The sequence below is a fragment of the Prionailurus bengalensis genome, chromosome E2 (assembly GCF_016509475.1).
Source record: "Prionailurus bengalensis isolate Pbe53 chromosome E2, Fcat_Pben_1.1_paternal_pri, whole genome shotgun sequence".
Taxonomy (NCBI): domain Eukaryota; kingdom Metazoa; phylum Chordata; class Mammalia; order Carnivora; family Felidae; genus Prionailurus; species Prionailurus bengalensis.
This window is the reverse complement of record NC_057352.1, coordinates 51515078-51537700: the sequence shown is the minus strand read 5'-3', so window position 1 is coordinate 51537700 and position 22623 is coordinate 51515078.

The following is a 22623-nucleotide window of genomic DNA, read 5'->3' as shown; positions in this document are numbered from 1 at the left end:
CTGCAAGTGACAGAAGACCTGAATACGATCGACTAAGCAAATCGAGGTTTACTTTTCTCCTGCAACGGAAAGCTCCAGGGGGAAGTGGCTATTGGAGTTAGTTCAACTGTTGAATCGCGTAAAAGCTGACACTCGTCGGATTTGTTTGGTGTTGTGTTGTTTGTAGAGTAGATGCCCCCGCGCTGCAGATCCTCTGTCTGCCTTCACCGATGAAAGGAAAAGGGACAGGGACACCAGCCTCAGCTCTCCCTCTTAACAGGAAGATGGGTCATTGGTGTCTACCCTGTGGGGAAGAACTGGGCTTGTGGCCGCTTCTCACACAGAGGAGGCTGGGGAAATGCATTTAGATTGCTTTTGCTAATCGTGCTTTAGTTTTTCCTGGTGTCTGTTGTTTGTGGCAAAAAGATGAACAGGTTTGGTAATGCCTTTTTATTTTTTTCAGTGAAGCATTAACTTCTTTCATCGTCTCACCTTTTCTGCTTTTATTTATTTATTTTTTTAATTTTTTTTTCAACTTTTTTTTTTTTATTTATTTTTGGGACAGAGAGAGACAGAGCATGAACGGGGGAGGGGCAGAGAGAGAGGGAGACACAGAATCGGAAACAGGCTCCAGGCTCCGAGCCATCAGCCCAGAACCCGACGCGGGACTCGAACTCACGGACCACGAGATCGTGACCTGGCTGAAGTCGGCCGCTCAACCGACTGCGCCACCCAGGCGCCCCCTTTTCTGCTTTTAAAGTTTCCCCCAACACGAGGTTACTTTCAGCTGGGAACATACTCAGAACTGTGTGTCTGGGTAGGACCAGATCCAGACAGGAAACCGAGCTCTTTGGTTTTTGTTTGTTGTTGTTGTTTTTTTTTTGTTTTTTTTTGTTTTTTTTTGTTTTTGTTTAGCCATACCGATGCTTGGGATGGAAGGGAGACAAACCAGCAGTGAAACTTTGCTGTCTGAATGTCCATATTTCAAGTTGGCAACTCGATAAACCAGGAGATGGTAAAGAGCACAGTAATAATTTCTAGGATATCTATTAGATATGTGGGGCCTGAGAATATGATAGATGCGGGACATGGAGAGGGGTCATCACGTCCCTTTAACTTTATTAAAACGTGGCGTGAGTCATTGTAATTGTGTTCAGCGGGCATTTGCTGAACACGCACGGTGAAGGACCAAATGAGTTCTCCCGCTTGGAGCGGGAGCGGGTATTCGTCTTCTGCTCTGTGGTGGCGCTCCCTGGGGTCCGATTGTGTGAAGGGGGCCACTTTGAAGTGGCATCAGAGAATCGGCAGGACCATCCACGTAGCTCTATCCTGGAAACACAGATTAATAAAATGTAATTTCTTCCTACAAGATGCTTATAAAGGTGGGAGGAGAATTGTGCTGAACTACAAGACAGAAGATGAATATGATAAAGGAGCCTAATAAGGGCTCAAAAGTGCTTATTCAGTCCCTAGTATGATTAATTCCAAGGCTTTACAGGGGAAGTGTTATTTTTAACTGGAGAAGATTAGCATACTTGGTGAGTAGGAAATAATGAGGGAGGGTGCAGAGTGGGGAGGATACAGGATATATTGAATGAGGTAGGACGGGGTGGCTTGAATTCAGGGTGTGTGAGGCATAAAAGAGAGAGAAGTTCATTTGGAATCTGAATTGGGGAGGCAATACATGACTTACTAACTTTAAAAATCAGGTGTCTTTTTTGTTCTGGCTATGATCGTTAACAAAAGTTTTTTTATTTGAGGTGAGGTTGGGAATCATCATGGTTGCGTTTTTTAGACATGTAAATTAGCCATTATGAAAGATACGTTGGCGAGCTAAGAGTTGAGAGGAAGGATGGCAGGTGAATGTTAGTAAAAGAATACAGGCAAGAGAAATGGGACAGATCAGAGTATAAAGAACAACACAAGGGTTTAAGGTATAGAAATCTCCTATTTTTTAAATCAGAAAATTGGAAAAAAAAAAAAAACAAGACTGTCCTAGGAAGGCCTAAATCCACTCAACAAAATATCCTCTGAATTACTTCTGTGTGTAAGGCATAATGTTATTAGCCATAAAAATGGGGTCTATGTTGGGGCACCTGGGTGGCCCAGTCGGTTGAGCATCTGATTTTGGCTCAGGTCACGATCTCACAGTTCGTGAGCTTGAGCCCTGCATCAGGCTTGCTGCGGTCAGTGCAGAGCCCGCTTCAGATCGTCTGTCCCTCTCTCTCTCTACCCCGCCCCCATTCATGTGTATGCATGCGCTCTCTCTGTCTGTCTCTCTCAAAAACATTTTTTTAAAAAGAGGTATATGAATGACTCCTAGTAATGACTAAGTAGCTTGTCTTAGACTAATACTTCAGCAGGTAGCAATTATAACTCTAAACCAATATGAGAAAGTAATATTTGAGTGGACTAGAGAATGACCAAATGTGGTCAGAAACAGGTAAGTAAATGGTCTTTGAAAAAAGAAATGCTCTGAATATGATGGGTTCTGCTAATTATGTTTTATATCGGACCAAGACCTTGCGAAGAAAGCCACAGTCTTGCTGGTTTACAGTCAGTGAAATGGGAGTTAGAGGATTCTTACTTGCGAGGACAGGAGGTAAGAAATCCCAGAAAGAAGGAACCTATGGAAGGGAAGCCCCCAAATCCTTGTCCTTACCCTTGAACTTTGCATGTATAGGGGAGATGCCACCAAAGTTGCCAGCAACAGCAGAAAGCCTGAAAGAACTAAGCAGAGATTTTAACTCAGGGAGACAGTGGTGGAAGTTTAAGTCAGGCCAAGTTAACTGTTTGCTAAGACAGAAATCAGCACTTCAAGGAAGAGAACCAGATTCCAGAGTCTCTAACATATCGTGAACAGTATCTTCAATATAATACAAAAAAATTAGACATGTGTAGAAATAGGAAAATATGACACAAAATCCAGAAAAGATAGAGTATGTAATGACTCATGACAAGATAACTCAAATACTGTAATTGAGAGGTAAAAACTTTAAAATACATACTATAAATGTATTTTCAAGAACTTAGGGGCGCCTGGGTGGCTCAGTCGGTTAAGTGTCCGACTTCAGCCAGGTCACGATCTCGCGGTCCGTGAGTTCGAGCCCCGCGTCGGGCTCTGGGCTGATGGCTCGGAGCCTGGAGCCTGTTTCCGGTTCTGTGTCTCCCTCTCTCTCTGCCCCTCCCCCGTTCATGCTCTGTCTCTCTCTGTCCCAAAAATAAATAAACGTTGAAAAAAAATTTTTAAAAAAAGAACTTAAAGGGAATTACAGCCATAATGAGAGATGAGAGCATCTTAAGCAGAGAATTACAAACTCTGAAGTAGAATCAAATGATTCTAGAGCTTAAAAGTCAAGCATGTGAGATGGAACATTGACTGGATGGCTGTAAGAATATCCTGATAGTAGGAGAAGAATGGGTCAGTGAATTTGTAGATCTAACAAAGAAAATATCTATTCTGAAGAACACAGAGAAACAAGATGAAAGATTTGAACAGCACCTCAGTGATTCATGGGACATATCAAGTGATATAACATATGTGCAATTTGAGCCCCAGGAGAGGAGGAAAGAATGGGACAAGAAGTATTTGAGGGAAATGCAATGGCTAAGTTTCCAAAGTTTGGTGAAAACCACAGATGTATCGGTCCATCATGCTTAGCAAACACCAAACAGGATGAATGCAAAGAAAAGCTCAGCCGAACACATGACAGTCAAAATGTTAACAACCGAAGATGTCGAGGAACTGTTAAAAGCAGCAAAAGAAAAATGACACGTTACGTAAGGGGAACAAAAATATAAAATGACGACTGATTTCCTCACCAAAAGAAATCAGAAGGCAATGTGACATTTAAAAAATGCTTAAAGAAAATAACATTCAATTGGAATTTTACGTAGACCAACGACCTCCTTCAAAAACCAAGGTGAAATGAAGACATTTTTCAGATAAATGAAAACACTTAGATCAGGATCCCAAGAAATGGTAGATTCTTCTGGATAAAAAGCAAGTGACTGAAGACGGGAAGCTAACAACTCTAGGTAGGAATGAAAAGAAATTGTAAATATGTGGGAAAATATAAAATATTTTTATTCTGTTAATTTTTTCAAAGAAGTAGAAGTGTTTAAACAAGATAATATGATCTTATCAGGATCATAGTGGAATAAAAATGTGACAGTCCACAAACGATGGTGCCAAATGGGACTCCACTGTTTTGGTGTCTTTGTATTTTACGTGAAGAACAGACTGTGATAAGTTAAGGGAAATGTATCCTAGAGGAGACTTTATCAAGCAAATTTCCATGAGAGAATTAAACAGTAGGGACAATGTAGGGACTGTTTTAATTGTCCCAAAGATGGTCCATAGTTGCTGTCATTCTAGTATATAGATCAGTTAATACATTACATTCATTGAGTATTTCGGGCCTTAACATTCTCATGGAAACCTATTTGAGAAGGGTTTCACACAAAAGAAAGACCATAAACTTTCAATGTCATGGATAAGAGAAGAGCTATTGCTGTTGATCCTACAGATATTAAAAAGGTAAGTGAACATTACAAACATTTTAATGCCAATAAATCTGAAAACCCAAAATATATAAAAACATAAAAGCCAGAACTTACCCAACTGACACAAAATGAAATCAGACAGACAGACAGACAGACAGACACACACACACACACACACACACACGTGCATGCACACACACATTAAGTGATTTGAGTTTGTTCTAAAAATCCTTTGGATACACACATGTGCACAGATGTGCACACTCAAAACAGAAGGAGTCTCACTTGTTGGATTCTATCAAACATTGAAGCAGGAAAGAACACCCAATTGTACAAATTCTACAGGAATTATTTTTTTTATTTTTTAAAGATGTGCGTGAGCAGGGGAGGGGCAGAGAAAGGAGGAGACAGAGGATCCACAGCAGGTTCCGTGCTGACAACAGAGAGCCTGATGCGGAGCTTGAAGTCACAAACATAGCCATCATGACCTGAGCCAAAGTCAGACACTTAACTGATTGAGTCACCCAGGCGCCCTTCTCCTTCAGGAGTTAGAGGAGGAGGGAACACTTCCCAATTTGATTCATGAGGCCAGCAATCCTCTGACATCAAAGACATTACAAGAAAAGAAAATTACAGACTCCTATCTCTTATAAACATAGCTGCACACATCCTTGATGAAATATTAGCAATTTGAGTTCAGGACTCTATCAAAACGATATTGTATGATGAAAAAGTAGAGTTTATCTCTGGAATGCAGTTTTGATTTAACATTAACAAAATCAGTCAAGGTTTTGTACCATTTTAACAGGCTCATGGAGAATTTTTCCTCAAGTCACCATACCTGCCCTGGGAGAGAGGAAAGATTTTTTTCAAAACAGTTATTAACCTGTTTATGCTTTAGGTTAGGAATCCTGTTGTGAAAAATGCTACATCTAATTAGTATTTGTACTGTTAACTTTTAAGCAGTGATACCTTTTGTCAGTGCCAAGACCTGGGCTCCAAAACAGTATTGGGCTTAAATTGAGATTAACTTAAGTCATAGCTTATGATAAGAGGGGACAGTTGTTTTAATTAGTATGTTTTTAAAAAACCCTTGTGATTTTATATTAGTTCGGTTGAAAATACTCTTGTATTCTTCCATGGTTTGGGGAGTCATAGGGAATCTAAGATAACTCTGACAGGTTCTACTGACCTTTCCACAAGTTTGTTGCAAATGACAATTAATTTTTCCACCCATTAGAGCAACTCATAGAGGGTTCTCATTTTAATTTCTAATGTTTCATTTGGAAAATGTGTGTGTGTGTGTGTGTGTGTGTGTGCGCGCGCGCGCACGCACGCACACACACACATGCGGGCACGTGGGTCTGTCTAGTTGGAAAGGATTTGCTTGTTAGCGAAAAGAAAACGGGAAAATTAATAATTTGAAGCCAGAAAAATAGGATTGAATTTGCCAATTACCACATATTCACAGAAACTATCTTTGCTTTTGGAAACACTCTGATGCATTGTTATAGCATGAAATCTGCTTTTTGGTTCGAGAATTAGTAAAGTCAAGGTGAGATAGCTGAGGGATGGCAGGGTCTAAAGAGCTCTCACATGTCCTAACTTCTATGTCATTGCTATTTTGTCCATACCCTTCATTTGATCTATTTTGAATTACATTTAAGGTGGACTTAGAACAAAATAATGTGCCAAAATTAATATTGTAAAATATATTTCTAAATGGTGGTACAAGAGAGACTTTTTGTAAATACAAACTTCTAGTAAACATTTTCACTTGGACTGAAACAGAGAAAACTTAGTAAACAAATGTCCTATTCATGAACAACATAAAAACAATATATGGATTTAAGATGCAAAGATTAATTAAATAAAAAGTGTAGCTTCAGGGCATCTTTCTAAAAAAAAGGTATAATAGCACCACAAGTTACAGAAGCCAACATTGTGCTTTTATTTATTTGTTTTTTATTGTTTCTGCCTACAACGGATTAGTGTATTTCTGGAAGTTAAATTATAATTCTAAAACTTGGATCTGGCCCGTACAAAGATGTTGCCTTTTGAGTATGTTTTATCAGATTTTTTCCTTGGAAGAAAATCCTCCTGCAGAATTACTCAGTTTTTTAAAATATAAGTCTAATGATGTTGCTTCTCTTTTAAAGAGTTTTCAGTATCTCTTCATCTTCTATCCTATAAAATTCAAACTCCTTAGCACTACAGCGTATGCGTGTCATGAACTGTCCCCTCTGTTCCATTTACTCGTCTGTTTCTTTCTTCCGTCATTACTCGCATACACCCGTACTTCAGTCTTGCTAAAATACCTACTGTTTCTAAAATGTCCTGCCTCTAATATTTTGCTCGCGATGTCCTCTCTGCCTGGAGTATTCTCACCTTCTTGCCAAATTAATTTGCTAACGCTTAAATATGTCGCTGAAACGCTTCTTTCCCTAAATAACCTCAGGCGGGATGAATCACTTCTTCTGCGACTCTGCAGTGGTTTATGTATCACACTCATGGGACATATGTCACATTGTAATGCATTTACGTAGTTGATTATTCCACTTGATCAGAGACAGACAAATGAAATTGGCCCTGTGCCTGTTTTTGTAAATAAAGTTTTATTGGTGTACAGCGAAAGCCATTCATTTACATATTGTCTCTGGCTGAATTCATGCCCCAGTGGCAACGCTGAATAGTTGTGACGGAGATTAAACGGTCTGCTAAGCCTAAAATATTTATTATCTAGGCTTTGACAGGAAATGTTTCCCAACCCCTGTACTAGACTGTGACCTTCAGGAGAGCAAAGACAAGAGATTTATTCACATTTGAGTCTTTGACATTTTGCTTTGTGCTTTCCACATTTCTTAATTATTTGTTGAACCAGCTGCAGACAAGTATGTAACAGCGGTTAAGAGTATATTCTCAGAGGTCCAGACATCTGAGTTCTCATCTTTCCACATCCTAAGTGTGTGACCCGAAATGAATTACACCATTCATCTTTCCCTCAATGTTCTTTTGTGTAAAATAAGAAAATAATAATAATGTCTTCCTCATATGCCTGATGTGAGGATTAAATCTCGTCAGGCACAGGTAGCCCTTGATTTAGTGACTGACGTGTATCAAGCGCGCAATACACATTACACATCATTCATACCGTGCTGTAGGACTTTAGTCATTAATTTCAGGATTCTGAGCCTCATTTTCTTCCCTGAAGTGGAAGAGATAGTTTACCAACTTCCTGTATACTTCTATAGAAGTTTAGGATTATGTGAGTCCGTGGATGGTGCTCAGGGCCATACGGGGCTTCATCGGGGCTCCTAGGGACCTCTGTGAGAGCAGTGACGTTGGCTCCGGGCCAGAAGAGCGATTGACTCAACCCCAGTATTCAAGTTACCCTCAGAGCCAGAGTCACCCCTTAGAAAACAGCCTTTCATACCTTAGGAGATGAAGGCTTCACCATCCATGCTCAACTGAAGCAAGGCCAGACGGCCATCCATGACCCTGGAACGCCTCTGACCAGACAAAAATAAGTTACTCCGGAAATTGCCGAGAGGCTCTGAGATGTGTCGTTCTGATGACATTATAAATGTAGAGTCACCTTTGGTTAATTTTTGCTCTACCTAACAATTCTGTTTTAAAGACGTTTTTTCTCAACAAATTGATAAGTTGTGCAGGGATACTTTTATTTGTAAATGCAAGTAGAAAGCTTAAAACATCAAAAGGCAACTTTGCATTTGTGTTTTACTGTGGTTTTGGGAAAAGGTTTCTTTTCCAGTTTTCAGGAATCAAGGAAGATATGCAACCTTAGATCCAGGACGTTTCGAAGGATGGAGAAAATATGACAGAGGTGTAAAGAACAAGAAAACAATCAAACATGCTCCAAAACTTCGGAGAAATTGTGTTGTCAATCAAATACAGTGACCTGATATTTAACTCAAACCGGTAGTAGACTCCTTTCTCGTGGTAACAAAGAGGTCCTTGTATGCTGAACATGTCCGGGAGCCCTAAAGACGTATTTCTAAAAGGTTATTTCACGTAAGGACGATCAGTGCCTGTGGTGAGGACCAACAAGGATTATCAGCTTAAATAAAGACCCTTAAATATGATGGAAGGGTTGACTCAGGAGGAACATAGGAAAATATTTGGGAGTAGATTTATTTGTAAGGTTGAGAATATCTGAGTGAAATACCTTCTGTGGTCCCTTCTAATGTTGATCCTTCCTGGCCCATTTACCACAAAACAACAATCTATTGGCTTTTGCCACTTGAACATGAGCCGATCTGTGTCCACTCTCCTCACGCGGTAAAGTTTAGTTTTTAAAATCAGAAATGATACTTCACACATAAAATACATTGTTTCCCCTGGAGGCTTGTTTGTTGAATGATAAAGAAACCGCCAAAGCAGATCTGCTTTAGAGATCTCTACTTTTAATTTTTTTTGTAACCGCATTATTTTTTTTGTGTCACTTGCCGGCGCCTGTAAGGAAGAGACCATCACACCCAAGATTTATAAGAATTTTCGGAGTCCTTTAATTAAAGAGAAATGAATGGGGTGGATAACTTGAAGAACACGCAGAACTTTGTAAATTAGAAACAGAGAAACACTACTGCATCATTTCAGGCTACACTGTTGGCAGATAATAATTACATGTTTTGTCTGTTATTTTTTTGAGGGCTGTGAATTTCAAATGATAACGCTGCTCTCACCTCGATGTGGGAAATTGAGTCTGTATCATCAGCTCAAGTTATTCCTGCTTTCCTTGTATCCCATTATTTAAAGCGTAGTCTTTCACAGTAGTTAATTATTATATATTATCTTCCCTATAATTATTTTTTTTCTTTTTCTGCCTCACTTATTTTTAGATGTCACAATTGCACTTAGTTGAATACTAGATAAAAATACATGGAGTTATTGCAATCTTGCCTCATTACTCTGCCCCTCTCCTGCTCTGAGTCATTTTTTGTGAATTTCTTGGAACTCCTTCTAATCTGCCTCCTTCTCTGTGTCATTTCATTGAGCCAAACGAAAAGCCGGGGGCAACCTCGGCGAATGAAGACAAGACCTTCACTGCTGCCTGGAAGCGAGCAGCACTTCTTGGTGGCATTTGCTTGTTAGAAAACTCCCTCACTTGTATCTCTCTTGTCTTCAAAGCCTCGGAGGCTGGGTTTTTTCATTTCCTGGCCACCCCGCCCTGTGTAATATGCCTTATTTTCAGTAGGCTTGGCCGTTAAGCGTTCCAACTGGAGTCAGAACCAGAAGGTTCTCTAAATTTCTAGGCTCTATCTGGTGTCCAGCACTGTTAAATGATTTTATTCTACAGCGTCATTTTGTATGTCTTGATCAACATTCTGCACCCCCTGTCTAGCATGGTACCTGCCACATCCCTGCTGTAAAGACACAGACTCAATGACGAAAAATAAAAGAATGCGATCTTTACCACAGGGATGAGATATCAAGATTATTGTTACGTCTCTCGAGGTCCAGTAAGGAGACTGAAGTCACATCAGTTATTTTAATAGAGAAAAAAATCTGATTTAAAGAATTATGAACTTGATAAACGGATTGTTTACGAGGCAACTGAAAAAAACAGCAGAGAAAACTGAGCTGTCACAGGTCGCAGTTTCAGAAAGCAGCTGTCACCACTCCGGCTGAGTTTGGAATGATTAAAACCAGCTCTTGGACGACACCCTCATGGGACTGACATGCGGGCCTCTGAGGAAGAGTCATTCTCAGCTGGTGCTGATGTCTCTGATAGCCTAGGGGGAGCCCCAAGAGGCTGGGATTCTGGGCTTCGAGGCCAGCTGTTCCTTCTCGGTGTCGGTGTCTCTGAGAAGGGGGCTCTGGGGACGCTGGTCCTACAGGCGTTGGGAGAATTCCAGGCTAAATTCAGATGCTGCCATAGGAATGTACCATTGCTTCCAGGGTGAAGAAGCAAGGCCTGGGCCACACTGATGGGTACAAGAGGGAGACAGTGGTGCCAGAGAAAGTGACAGGAGGCGACCAGGAAGGAGTGGGTCCATCTCTCCTCCTCTGGTTCCACAGTCTCCCTCTGGTGCCTGCTACTGGCAAAGCCACCAGAGAAGAGCTGGCCGAGGGGACAAGTGCTTTGCAGAGTCCCAGCCCAACTGGACTCAAGGTTGTTTTCTTTTTACAGATAAGATACTAAGGCAGGGGAAAGTTAAACAACTTGTCTGTGTCCACAGTATTTCACACGGTTTAAAAAAAATTTTTTTTTAAATCTTTATTTACTTTTGAGAGAGAGACAGAGTGTGAGCAGGGGAGGAGCAAAGAGAGAGGGAGACACAGAATTCAAAGCAGGCTCCCGGCCCTGAGCTGTCAGCACAGAGCCCGACGTGGGGCTCGAACTTACGAACCGCGAGATCATGACCTGAGCCAGAGCTGGACACTCAACAGACTGAGCCACCCAGGCGCCCCTCACATGGTTTTGTTAGAAGAAGGATAAGAGCCCAAATTAGCATCGCTTTCCAGTAAGCCATATGACATGGTCTGGCAGTTAATGGAAAAAGATATTGTAACTATTACATTTCTTATATCATAAATATTATACATATTATAGATGTACATATAAACTTTAGGAAAGTTTTCAGGCATCTTTGCAAAGCTCAAAAGCAAATGTTTTTTTTTCCCCTCATGAAAATTTTCATAAGATCTTACCTCTTGCTCAGATTGAGTTGGAAAAATAATTTTTTTCATGTTTATATTAGAGAGAGAGAGTGTGTGCATGAGGGGGGGAAGGGACAGAGAGAGAAGGAGACAGAGGATCCGAAGCGGGCTCCGCAATGACATCGGAGAGCCCGACGCAGGGCTCAGACTCACAAACCACGAGATCATGACCTGAGCCAAAGCCAAACGCTTAACTGACTAAGCCACCCAGGCTCCCCACAAAGATAATTTTCCCAGAAGAAATAACAAATCAGAAATTCTGTTCATGAAATAATTCTAAATGCTTTTTATTTTACATTTTATTTTGAATTCTTTTAGACAGTATGCTTTCCTCATATGGGTCTGTTAGGACCATGGGTTTAAACAATCATAATTACTTTATTTAAGAAAAATTAGTAAACTCAAAAAATGGGACACTAATTTAGAAGCTTCTGCTGTCACTAACAGCTATGAATCTGTCACCAGATGCTTATAATTGTAAATTATCCCCTTTATGTTAAAACATAGTACACGAGAAACTGCACAGAAGCAATTTTCTGTTACTGAATAAATTTTGTTTATATTGATTTGGCCATTTTTAGGACTCTCTTTAGTCTATGCTGTTGATTAACATCTTCTGGTGAAAAATATTTGCTAGGTAGGAAATAAGAGGGAGTTGGAAGAGAATAGTGTTCAGTGGCAGTTTGTTCTAGAACTAAGAAGAGAGTCCTTTCAGGTATGTTGGCAATGCAAGTTTGGGGGTTATTTTATTTTAATATTAGCTTATTTTATTATTTATTGTTAGTCACGATGATTCTAATGAACACAGCAACTGTTTAACAACAGCCATTTGCAAACTCTAGGTCTCTAAAAATGTCCATTATGGAAAAGAATGTTTACAGTAGACTTGGTGACAATCTAGAGTCGTGTGCCTTTAGATTATATCAATAATTCAAATGCTCTTAAAGAAAAGATAACAACGACACATGGGCCTTAAACAGCAGCATTGGAGGTACGCCCATTTTAAGAGATTTCCTTGTCTCAGGATGACAGAATACAGTGGTCAACATGTACGGAATATTAGTGAGCGTTATTTTTAAAATATGTGAATCAACCATGCCTATACCAAGAGTTTCTTAATTCCGTTCCCTCTTTCCAGCATTGGTAAACACCAGGGAGGGCAAAAGTTGAGCAAGACAGTGACTGTCCTCAGAGAGATAGCAATCCATCGTGGAGACGGTGTTTTTACCCAGAAAACAAGTTGAGAAGGATTTAGGGCACTAATTAACGGCAGTTGACTTTTCATAGTAACCAGGAAAATAAGCCAAGAGATGGGATTAGGCTGGAAGGGAAAATCTATTTCTAATTACTTTTGGTTGGGTGGCTCTCCCGTGAGGGGGGGGGTCCTTCCAGTCTCCACCTAAATCTGTCTTCCTCCAGAGCGACTTCCCTGACTACACATTCCTTTCCCTTCCATCTGCCTGCCTTCATGAGATGGGGTGAGAGGCCCTTGTGTTGACCCCCATCACAGTCTTTTTAATGCCCTTGTGTGGGCTTTGTACTGTGTTGAAGTTTCTGTTTTGTTTTCTGTCTTTGAGGGCAGGGGCAGGATCCGTCTTGCTTCCACGGTCTCTCTGAGCCTCCCACGGTCGCCGCTCACAGACGCACGGGATGACGCGTCAGGAATAATCCTGCCTCCTCGGGCCGGTCCGTGTCCACACTGTCTCTGTCCTAGCTGTTCACGAAGTTTGTGGCCAGCATCTAGGCTTTGGCCAGAGAGCCGGCTGCTCAGGCAGTTCTGTGAGCTCAGGCAGAATGCAACCTGCCTCTTAAAGGTGGGCCTTTCTCGAGAATGGACGGTGGACCGGCCACACGTTATCGGCAGGTCTTCTTTTTTCAGTCCGCTGCAGAGGCGCTGGCCGCTGTGTGGAAGAAATTAAAATCACGCATGGGCGGGTGTGGGTGAGGGCAGGGAGGTCTGTGTCGAAGCCCCGATGTTTGGTGTGATAGCGGCAAAGACCGTCTTGCTCGGCCCCGTCTTGGGCCGAACTTGGTGTAGGAAGTGAGACCCTGGTCAGATATGGGAAGATAGTTGGCCTTTCCCACGCATACCCTGAGGATCTGTGGGGTCACCTGGGTTTTCCTGAATGACCAGAACACTTTTCCCTGGCCTAAACACCGTCTGGTGCCGTCCTTCAGTGTCCACAGGGCCCCCCACACTGACGGCAGTGCTTGCACTGCTCTTCTTCCCTCCGCTGGCCAGAAGAGATACTCTAGAAGATGCTTGAGTCATCAGAAAGCATGAATCCAACCTCTCCTCCCTGGGTGTGGCTCCTAGTGACTTCCTTCCTGCTCCTCTAAAATTTTACAATATTTAGATACTACACAGGATTTGAATACATAATAAATGATAATAATGCTAAGAGTAATGACTGATTAAAATCAATGAGAGAGAAGCAATGCCATGATCAACAATCCAAAGGATACAGTTGTTACAGGACATCAGTTATTGGAATCCTATGCCTTCTGAAGTGGCTATTCACACTGAACCACAGAGAAAAAGAGACCGGCTAATGTAAGCTCTCAAGCATGGGGCTTACTTGGCCGATGCCTTTCCATTCACTATTTTTACCACTTTGTAGGTGAAGGAATAATGTTATGGATTACATAGACAAAGTAAAAATCTAAGCATGGGTGTGGTCTTACCCAGCAGGCTTTTTAAGAGCTTTGCCATTTGGCATCAATTGAACATGGGCGATCAGAGATTTTTATTATTTGACCAGGGAAAAGTAGAAAAATCCATCTGTTGTGTGTGTTACCCATTATCTATTTTCTGAAATGGATATGTGACAAATATCCCAAACTTTTGGGGCAATATGTGAAAAATGATGTCTATTTTTAATCAAACCAATTCATAACTAGTGATTTAGACTCAGAACTACTACCATAGGAATAAGGCATTTTTTTATTATCATTTAAAATCTTGTTTGGGGCACTTGGGTGGCTCAGTCGGTTAAGCATCCAACTCTTGATTTCGGCTCAGGTGATGATCTCAGGATCGTGACTTTGAGCCCCACGTTTAGTCCCACACTAGGCGTGGAGCCTGCTTAGGATTTGCCCCTTTCCCCTGCTCACATGTGCTCTCTAAAATAAAATTAAAAAAAATAAAAATCTTGTCAATTTGCATTAGCAAAACATGTATTTATATTTTTTACAAATAAAGGGACAAAATGAAACTGAATATAATCTGTAGGTTTTTGGTTTATATTAACTGAACAACAACAACAACAACAACAACAACAAATCCCAAACCTTTAAAGAAACCAAAATACCTTGTTCTTTCACTGAGGACTTATATCCTTAATCTTGGTTCAGATGGAATTTTTATACAGGTGCTAAACAGCACCGAAAATAGGATTTTTAATGGCGAGACTCAGAGGCTCTTAACTGCATAATATGGTGAGCAGTGCTATAACTTAGCACTTACAGGGCTTTTGCACATTTTGGAATAGTTTGTTTAAAACTGTCCTAATATGTTTATAGCCCCTTTTCTATTAAGCCTGATTTAAACAGTGCCTTATCAAGGTTTTACTGTATATACAGGGTGGAAATACTTATTTTGTGTACTTCTTTAGCTGGAACCCATAAATCAGATACCCACAATGCAACGGCAGAATTGTATTGGATTTATAATAAACTTGAGAAGGCTTGAGTCACAGCAGACTAATGGCAAAACACCATTCCTGGCATTATTCAAGTACAAAATAAAGAGGAAAGGAGGGAGGAACAGAGAGAACTGCAGAATAAATGAAGTTACGGTCATAAGACCATGGCTCTTGCTTTAGAATCCACTATGGTGAAACTTGCTGTCGCACATGCCTTTTGTTGTTGTTTTTCCTGATATTTTTGCACAGTTTAAAATTTATTATTATTATTATTATTATTATTATTATTATTATTATTATTATTTTAGAGAGAGAGCACATGAGCCAGGGAGAGGGGCGGGGGGGGGGGGGAGAGACCGAGAGAGAGAGAGAATGAATCAATCTTAAACAGGCTCCACACTCAGCACAGGGCACAATCCTGTGACCCTAGGATCATGACCTGAGCCGAAATCAAGAGTTGGACGCTCAACCAACTGAGCCACCCAGGTACCCCTCTGATATTTTTGGTTAGAGTAGTCATGGACCACATCAGGGAACTGTTTCATTCTTGCAAGGTTAGAATTCAGAGAACTTTCTGCCTGTTGCTTGTTTGACTGTTAAAGACCCTACGTGTTTAATGTCATAAACCACAATTAATAAGTCATCAGTTTTGAAGCTTAGTAGTTCTTAGAGAGATTATGTTGGCAGTTAATAAAGGGATTATATTAAAGCACATTTAATGACTGCCTGAAAGGCTTTCTCTGCAGATTCAGCCAACCCCAAAGGCACTGTAAAAATAAATAATAGGGAAAATTATGTAATAGCACACTCAGGATGGTCAAAACAGGAAGCATAGCTGATGTCTCTCGATTTGTTTCTCTTTTACACTGGTATAAACTAAATTATCAGAATAAACTATGACTTGTATCTGTTAGACTATCTTCGAGCAAGTTAGACTGAACTCAGATATTGGGATTGACATCTAAGATAATAATGACTTTAGTGATTATATTTTCTTAACAAAAATCGGGAATCCAGTTCTGTAAAATATAGTGGAAAGAACAAGACAAAGTATTTTAACTTGTACAGTCATGGAGTGTTGGGGGATTTCTTTCTGTCCTTTTTCAGATTCTCCAAATACAATTTAAGACAGCTTATGAAAATACACATGCATAAAGATGAGAGGAGATCTTAGTGGCTTGGCCCTTCCCAATTCATCATGGTTTTGTCCTTGTTTTCTCCTCCCCCTGGTATGTTGTCCCCTACTTTTTCAACTGCTGGCTTCTCATCCTTGTGGTCTCAGCTTAAGTGTGATGGCTTTGTTGCGTTCTTACTTTTCTGCTAAAAGTGGCTAAGGAATGAAAGGAAAAGGGAGTCTGGGGTTTATCCACTCAGCAGTGTCATCCAGGACCCAAATCTGTTCTTCTTTCTGCTCTCCTATCCTCAGCACATGGCTAGACACAGTCCTGTCACCTTATGACTGGAAACTGTCCACTGGAGTTTTATGCATCACAGGTGTTTATGGTGACGTTCCCACAAAGAAGAAGGAGCATTTGTGGCTTCATGTCACTTCTTTGGTTAGGGATTAAAAACACATCCAGGAAGGTGCCCTTCAGGTGTCCCTGTATGTCTCATTGGATCAGGCCTGAATGATTCCATGTCAAGGGGGTAGAATTACATGGTTGGCTTACAGTCATCAGCATTTACCTCCTGGGGCTGGGGATGAGCCATTTTCCTGGAGTGCAGTCAACACCTGAAGTAAAGCGGGCAATGAAAATGGAGAAGGCCACCAACATCCCTCCCATGCTTGTCCTGGGCCTCAGGTCTAGGATAGGTAGCTTCCTCCCTCGCATCTCCTGACTTAATCCTCTCCTAGCACCAAGCATAATCTGGACTTTGTTTTTTTAAATTTGTTATTTATTTTGAGAGAGAGAGAGGATCCCAATCAGGGTCCACACAGGCAGCACAGAGACCTGCATAGGACCGGATCTTACAAACTATGAGATCATGCCCTGAGCCAAAACCAAGAGTCAGACACTTAACCAACTGAGCCACCCAGGTGCCCCTGTACCTACTTTATCAATAGGATGCATTTTTTTTTTTAACGTCCCCGAACTCTCTAAGAGTAGGGACTTTGTTCACTGTTGTATCCTTAGTGCGAAGCACAATGGAGATGAGTAGGAAGTATTTTTACTAATAGTACAAAAAAAGGAATTATATAATTCACAGTATCATCAAACATTAATCTCTTTACTTAGAAGAAATGAAACCTTCCCTTATACAAAGACCTATTTTTTTTTTCTTTTTGGCTCATAAAAGAAACATGATGAAATAATACCCCAGTGAGGGTATATTGTTCCCAAAGTCTTGAGTCACCGTATACAGCTGATCTGAAATTCACAGATATAACAACAGTGTATGAGTCAGGCTCCTGGTAGGAAGCAAACAACACACCCTGAGCGAATTAAAGGGATTTTAATGGAGAGCCCAGGTGTAGGGACAAGTGAAAAAGCAAGTGATGGTAACAGTGAGTCACAGCTAAAAGCTGTTACCATGCCAGACCAGAGGGGCACAAAGAAGCAGCTGGTCTGGGTTTCGATTAGAGCTTTAGCAGCAGCAAGAGGGCTCCTTGACGGGTAAACTCCAGACAGAGAGCCACAGCCAAACTACAGCCTGGCAGGAGGCAGCCAGGAGAAGACCCCAGCCTCCCTCTCTTCTTACCCTTAAATTATCAGAACCAAGCTGGAAGTCAGAGGGGAAGGTCTATTCTCTATCTATCTATAGTGTATATATACTATATACCATATACTATATAGATAGGTTTAGATTAGAGATATAATGTAGATTATAGATATACATAGTATAAACCTTGGGTTCCCTTTGGCTTCTACGTAGACAGATAATACATACATATATATGAAAATTTAAATATGCATCTGGGAAAGCAGAGTTCCTAGCTCAATTCTGCCATTTTTTCCCACTCAGAATCCATTATTGCCCTTTGCTTGTTGTGCTTTCCTTAAAAAACAAAAACCAAAACCTCACACTTACATCTCCTGTGTAAGGGCAACGCAAAATCCCCCTTAACTACCGTATTATTTCAAGGGAAGTTAACGTGCTGGTATTCTAACCTGGAACGTAAGTCGTAAACTTTAATCACTACCGGTGTTCTTTATATCAGGTGGCAGGAAACCGTGGAAGAAGGAAATAACTCACTGACAGCAAACACATCTGTTCTTGCTCCTGCTTCCGTCATGCTATTTACATGAACACTCGTGGTGCCTTTCTTTCACTACCAACTTGACAGTCTCCTTACGACTTAATTCATAAGGAATTCAAGTCTTTGTTGCTTTCTTACAGCTTTCCATTGATGTCCGTGGAGTTCCAAGATTCAGGCCACCGGCAAATCCTCTCTCTTCCAGGGGTATACGTAGGGGTGATTGAGCGGTTCACATCTATTAGACCCACTTCTTAAGCCACTGGCCTCGTTCAGTCACAGGAATTTCCTTGGGAATTTCTTACTTTAACCTTGTGGACGATGGATGCCCATTGATGAAAGAATCAGTCAGTTGTTCAGGCTGTTAATGCCATTTCAGGTGTTCAAATCAATTTATTAAAACCCAAGCCCCGAGAGAGTGCATGCATGTAAATAAATGTAGCCCAGGTTAATATGGGACGTCGTCATCCACTGGCTTCTGATGGAAACTGGGATGTGTAGGTTCTGAGTTCTCAGGCTCAAGTATGCTTCCCGAATGCCGCATCCCACGTGTCAGAATCCCATTTCTTCCCGACCAGGGAAGAATCTTCGCATCGGAGATCTGCGAGTGTAGGGCAGACATGGTTGAATATCAGGCTGTGAGGCTTGTGTCTCCAGCCTTTTGAATTAAGCCAATGCTTTAAATCTGTCTTTCCCCTGAGGTACGTTCCCAGGCAGCCAGGAATCGTTGTTCCTCCTCACAGTCTTGGTTAAACACCATTGTGACTTTGGTACCTATGTGCCGATCTTCCCTCCGCCTGACCTGCATCCCACACTGTCAGCAGCTCTAGGTTTGAGCAATAGTGAGGGCCACAGGGTTTCCAGGCCCATCTTCGTCTTCAGGGAGGAGGTGTATGTGTTGATGAAATACACGAGCAGTCCTGTGCTGTTCTCCTGTATTGAGGGTGTGCTTTGGGAATATCTCCAGTAGTCTTCAGCGGTCGGCGGTGGGGTGGGGGGGGGGGTCCCTGTAGGAGACAGTAGTCACGACCAAAGAATCACCTGAAGAGAGTTTAATGATGGGCTATTGAATCACCAAGGGACTGGTAAGTGCCGAAAGCTGTTAGCTCCGTGGGGCCTGAAGGACTGTGGAGAGGAAGCTGTTTGGGGGGATGAGAGAGAAGCTGAAACAGAAGAACAGCCACGTGACAGGAGCAATGGCCACAGATCAAATGAGGCAGCCCCTGCCAACACGGTAATCTGGCAGGGAGAGGGCAGGAATAAAAATATCTTCCCTTGGTCCTCCTCCCACAGTAGATGTTTCTGTGTCTCTCGCTGCCTACATCTAATTGGTAGCCAGAGTGTAAGAAAGCCTGGGAATTGTAGCCTGTAGATTTCAGCCCAGAAGAACATAGATCAGAGCAGGAGAGGAAGGAAAGGAAAAATGGAATCTAACCAGAGCATCTCGTCTCTTCTTTCTTGCTAGTAGAAGATGACTAGGGGTGAATAATAGAACTCTGCTACACGGTTCTGAGAGTACTGCATTTGTGAAACGAGTTAAATACCACATAGTTATGACTTTATAATTATTTCGATCATTGTTTTCCCCAAAAGCCCTACAGGGAAATGAAATCGGCAGAACAAAAATAATTCCGTTTTGATTTTCCTAAGATTTTTTTTGAAGTTTTCTTTTTGATCACTGTAGATATGTTCAAGGTTCTGGATGAATTCAGAAATCATTGTTCCAAACGTGCTGTGTCAAATGCACATTTGGTACCAGTAATTCTCAAAGGCACCCTCTGGAAAAAGGAATTTCAGTCTTTAATGGATTTAACTGGTTGATAGAAGAGGCAGACAACGTAGGAACGAGACCTGGTGACGGTAGCGTGGCCAAGACTAGCACGTGGGGGCCCATGGTCCGCTTTGTGAATCCTGGCTTTGCCAATTGCTAGCTACGTAAATTGGAGAAATTATTTAAATTCCAAGTCACGACCGACTCGTCTATAAAATGGCAATACAATAATAATCCTCTTTATTAGAGAATATGAACTAAAGTAAACACATTAGAAGCTGACTAGCTTAGCACCTGCCATATGGTGGGACGTGAATTGTAGTGCATCTTTTCCTCCGCTTCTTTTCATGTTTTCTGAGCTGCCTCAAAAACCGTTGGGAGCCAGGAAGGGAGTCTGTTTCTGAAAACTAGATTTGGCATAATATAAGCAATACACACTTTCTCTCAGTGCACTGTCCTCCAGAGTGGATTGGAAGGAAAAAAGGAGAAAGAAGGAATATATCTGCATCTTATATAAGAAGACATTCAGGGCAAGAGCACACACTAGCTTATTAGTTCTCAGTCCCACTGCGTCATTGGCAACCCAAGACTCAGAATTAATAATAAGGAAACAACGCTTGGGTGGGAGAGCTTTGGAATGCATTATAAAGGAGACATAGCCGTTTTTCATGCAAACATGTGGTAATATTCCCTTGCTAGCAGTTACATTTAAACTTGGTACGGAGTGAATGGGGAACATAAGATTTTGATGTTAGATTACAAAGGACTGTAGTGACACACTTTAATTGCGTGGTTCTTTTTGTTTTTTGTTTTTTGTTTTTTTTTTTTTGAGACAACATTCTAGAAGCTGAGGTGAGATGGGGGGGTAGGGGGCGGTGGGAAGAAAGACACAGAAAGAAAGAGACAGAGAGAGAGTTTGCTGTATATGTTGTCATTTAGTTATTCATAGAGTTGGCAAATATTGGTAGATGGGTAAATTTTGTTTCGTGTCTAAGCTTTTCTCGCAATCTTTTAGGACCTTATGAATTATAAGCATCGTATAGGTATTTCTATGATACCAAACCTTGATGGTAATAGAATTCCACCAGAGTGGAAATATTCTCCAACTAAAGTCTACTAAGTAGAAAGCTAAATAAAATTCATCCTATTTAAACTTCTTGCCCAGTTTCCAAATATATTATATTGAAATTTTCCTTTATTTTATTCTGATATTCATTATGTATTTGTTGAAAACTTGCTCCTCACTCTAAATTACATTAGGTACTCTAAGTAATACAGAGAAAAAGAAAGTGTTGCCTTAAGAATGTTTAAATGTAGTAGCTTATTTAAATCTGTATAGACTACGCAAATCACATGTCTTTCACTGAAAAACTGAAAAGATAATATATATTCTAACCTAATGAATTCGATAAAAGAAAAGCTACAGTATCATATTGTGTGATAAACATTTACCACATTTTTGTAATTCCTTACTGAGGAGAAATGGACTGAGCTTTGAGTTGGTATGTGTAGATTGCTAAATATTGTTCAATGAATTCCTGCCATGTCTCGGGTGTAAAGGAAGGACATTCATTTGAACATTTCCTCTGATTGGTATGAATTCAGATCTGTTTAACAGCCTCAATGAATATTTTAGAATACACAATAAAAATTTTATTATACCATATAGACTATAGACTATCTAGATCTTCTGTGGTAGATCATTGCTCTTTTTGATGCAGATCTGTGTTACTATTATATTATGGAAGCTTGAGTTACAAATATAGTTAAATATGTTAATTAGGACATGATTGCACATCTCAGGGGACATACACGAATATGCTTTTTTGTTTGTTCGTTTCTCGGACATGGCACAGGGTTTATGTAGCTGTTTACTGGCAACACAGAGTAGGTAGTAGTTGTTTCTGATGCTCTCAAGTGATAGTCCAGCAAAAGATAAAATCAGTATTTTTGCTTGCATGTATTAAAAACAATATCATAGGGGCGCCTGGGTGGCTTAGTCGGTTGAGCGGCCGACTTCAGCTCAGGTCATGATCTCGCAGTCCATGAGTTCGAGTCCCGCATCGGGCTCTGTGCTGACAGCTCAGAGCCTGGAGCCTGTTTCAGATTCTGTGTCTCCCTCTCTCTGACCCTCCCCCGTTCATGCTCTGTCTCGCTCTGTCTCAAAAATAAATAAACGTTTAAAAAAAAAACTATCATATTCAGTATGGAATCGCATACTGGAAATAATCTTCTCCTAGAACTCCAAGCCATTTTTACCATCATAATTTTTGGTGCTTCTTTTGAAAGTCTGATGACATATTGATTTTTAATCTATTTGAAGATTGAAGCCCTGGCCCTATGGACACTGTTGAAATTTTCTTTTATTATTTTTTTTTGAAAAATTTTGAAAACATTTGAAAACTTGCCTTTTGTGGTTTATTGTGCTGGGTTTAGGTGAGTCATGTCAATATGGAAGTTCATGTCAGTTCTGGGGAAATTTGTTGAATTAAAAAAATTTATTTCACTTAATTATTTTCATTTTACCCTTCTGGAAATCCTATTGTTTGGATTTGGACTTCTTGGATAAATTAGTTTTCTTATCTTTTTTATACAATTTCCCTTAACTTTGGTGGTGTTATTGCTTTTGTTTTCCTGTCTTCATGGAAAGTCCCTTAAGTTTGTCTTTCAGACTTTTCTGTTGAATATTTGTTACTGTTACTATATCGCAACTTCCAGGGACTCTTTAGAATCCTCTGTATGTTCTTTTCTTATAGTCTCCTGTTCTTGTTTCATCAATAAAATATTTTTTCAAGGTATTAAGGACACCAATGGTAGCATTAAAAAAATCTGCTCAGAGCACTAAT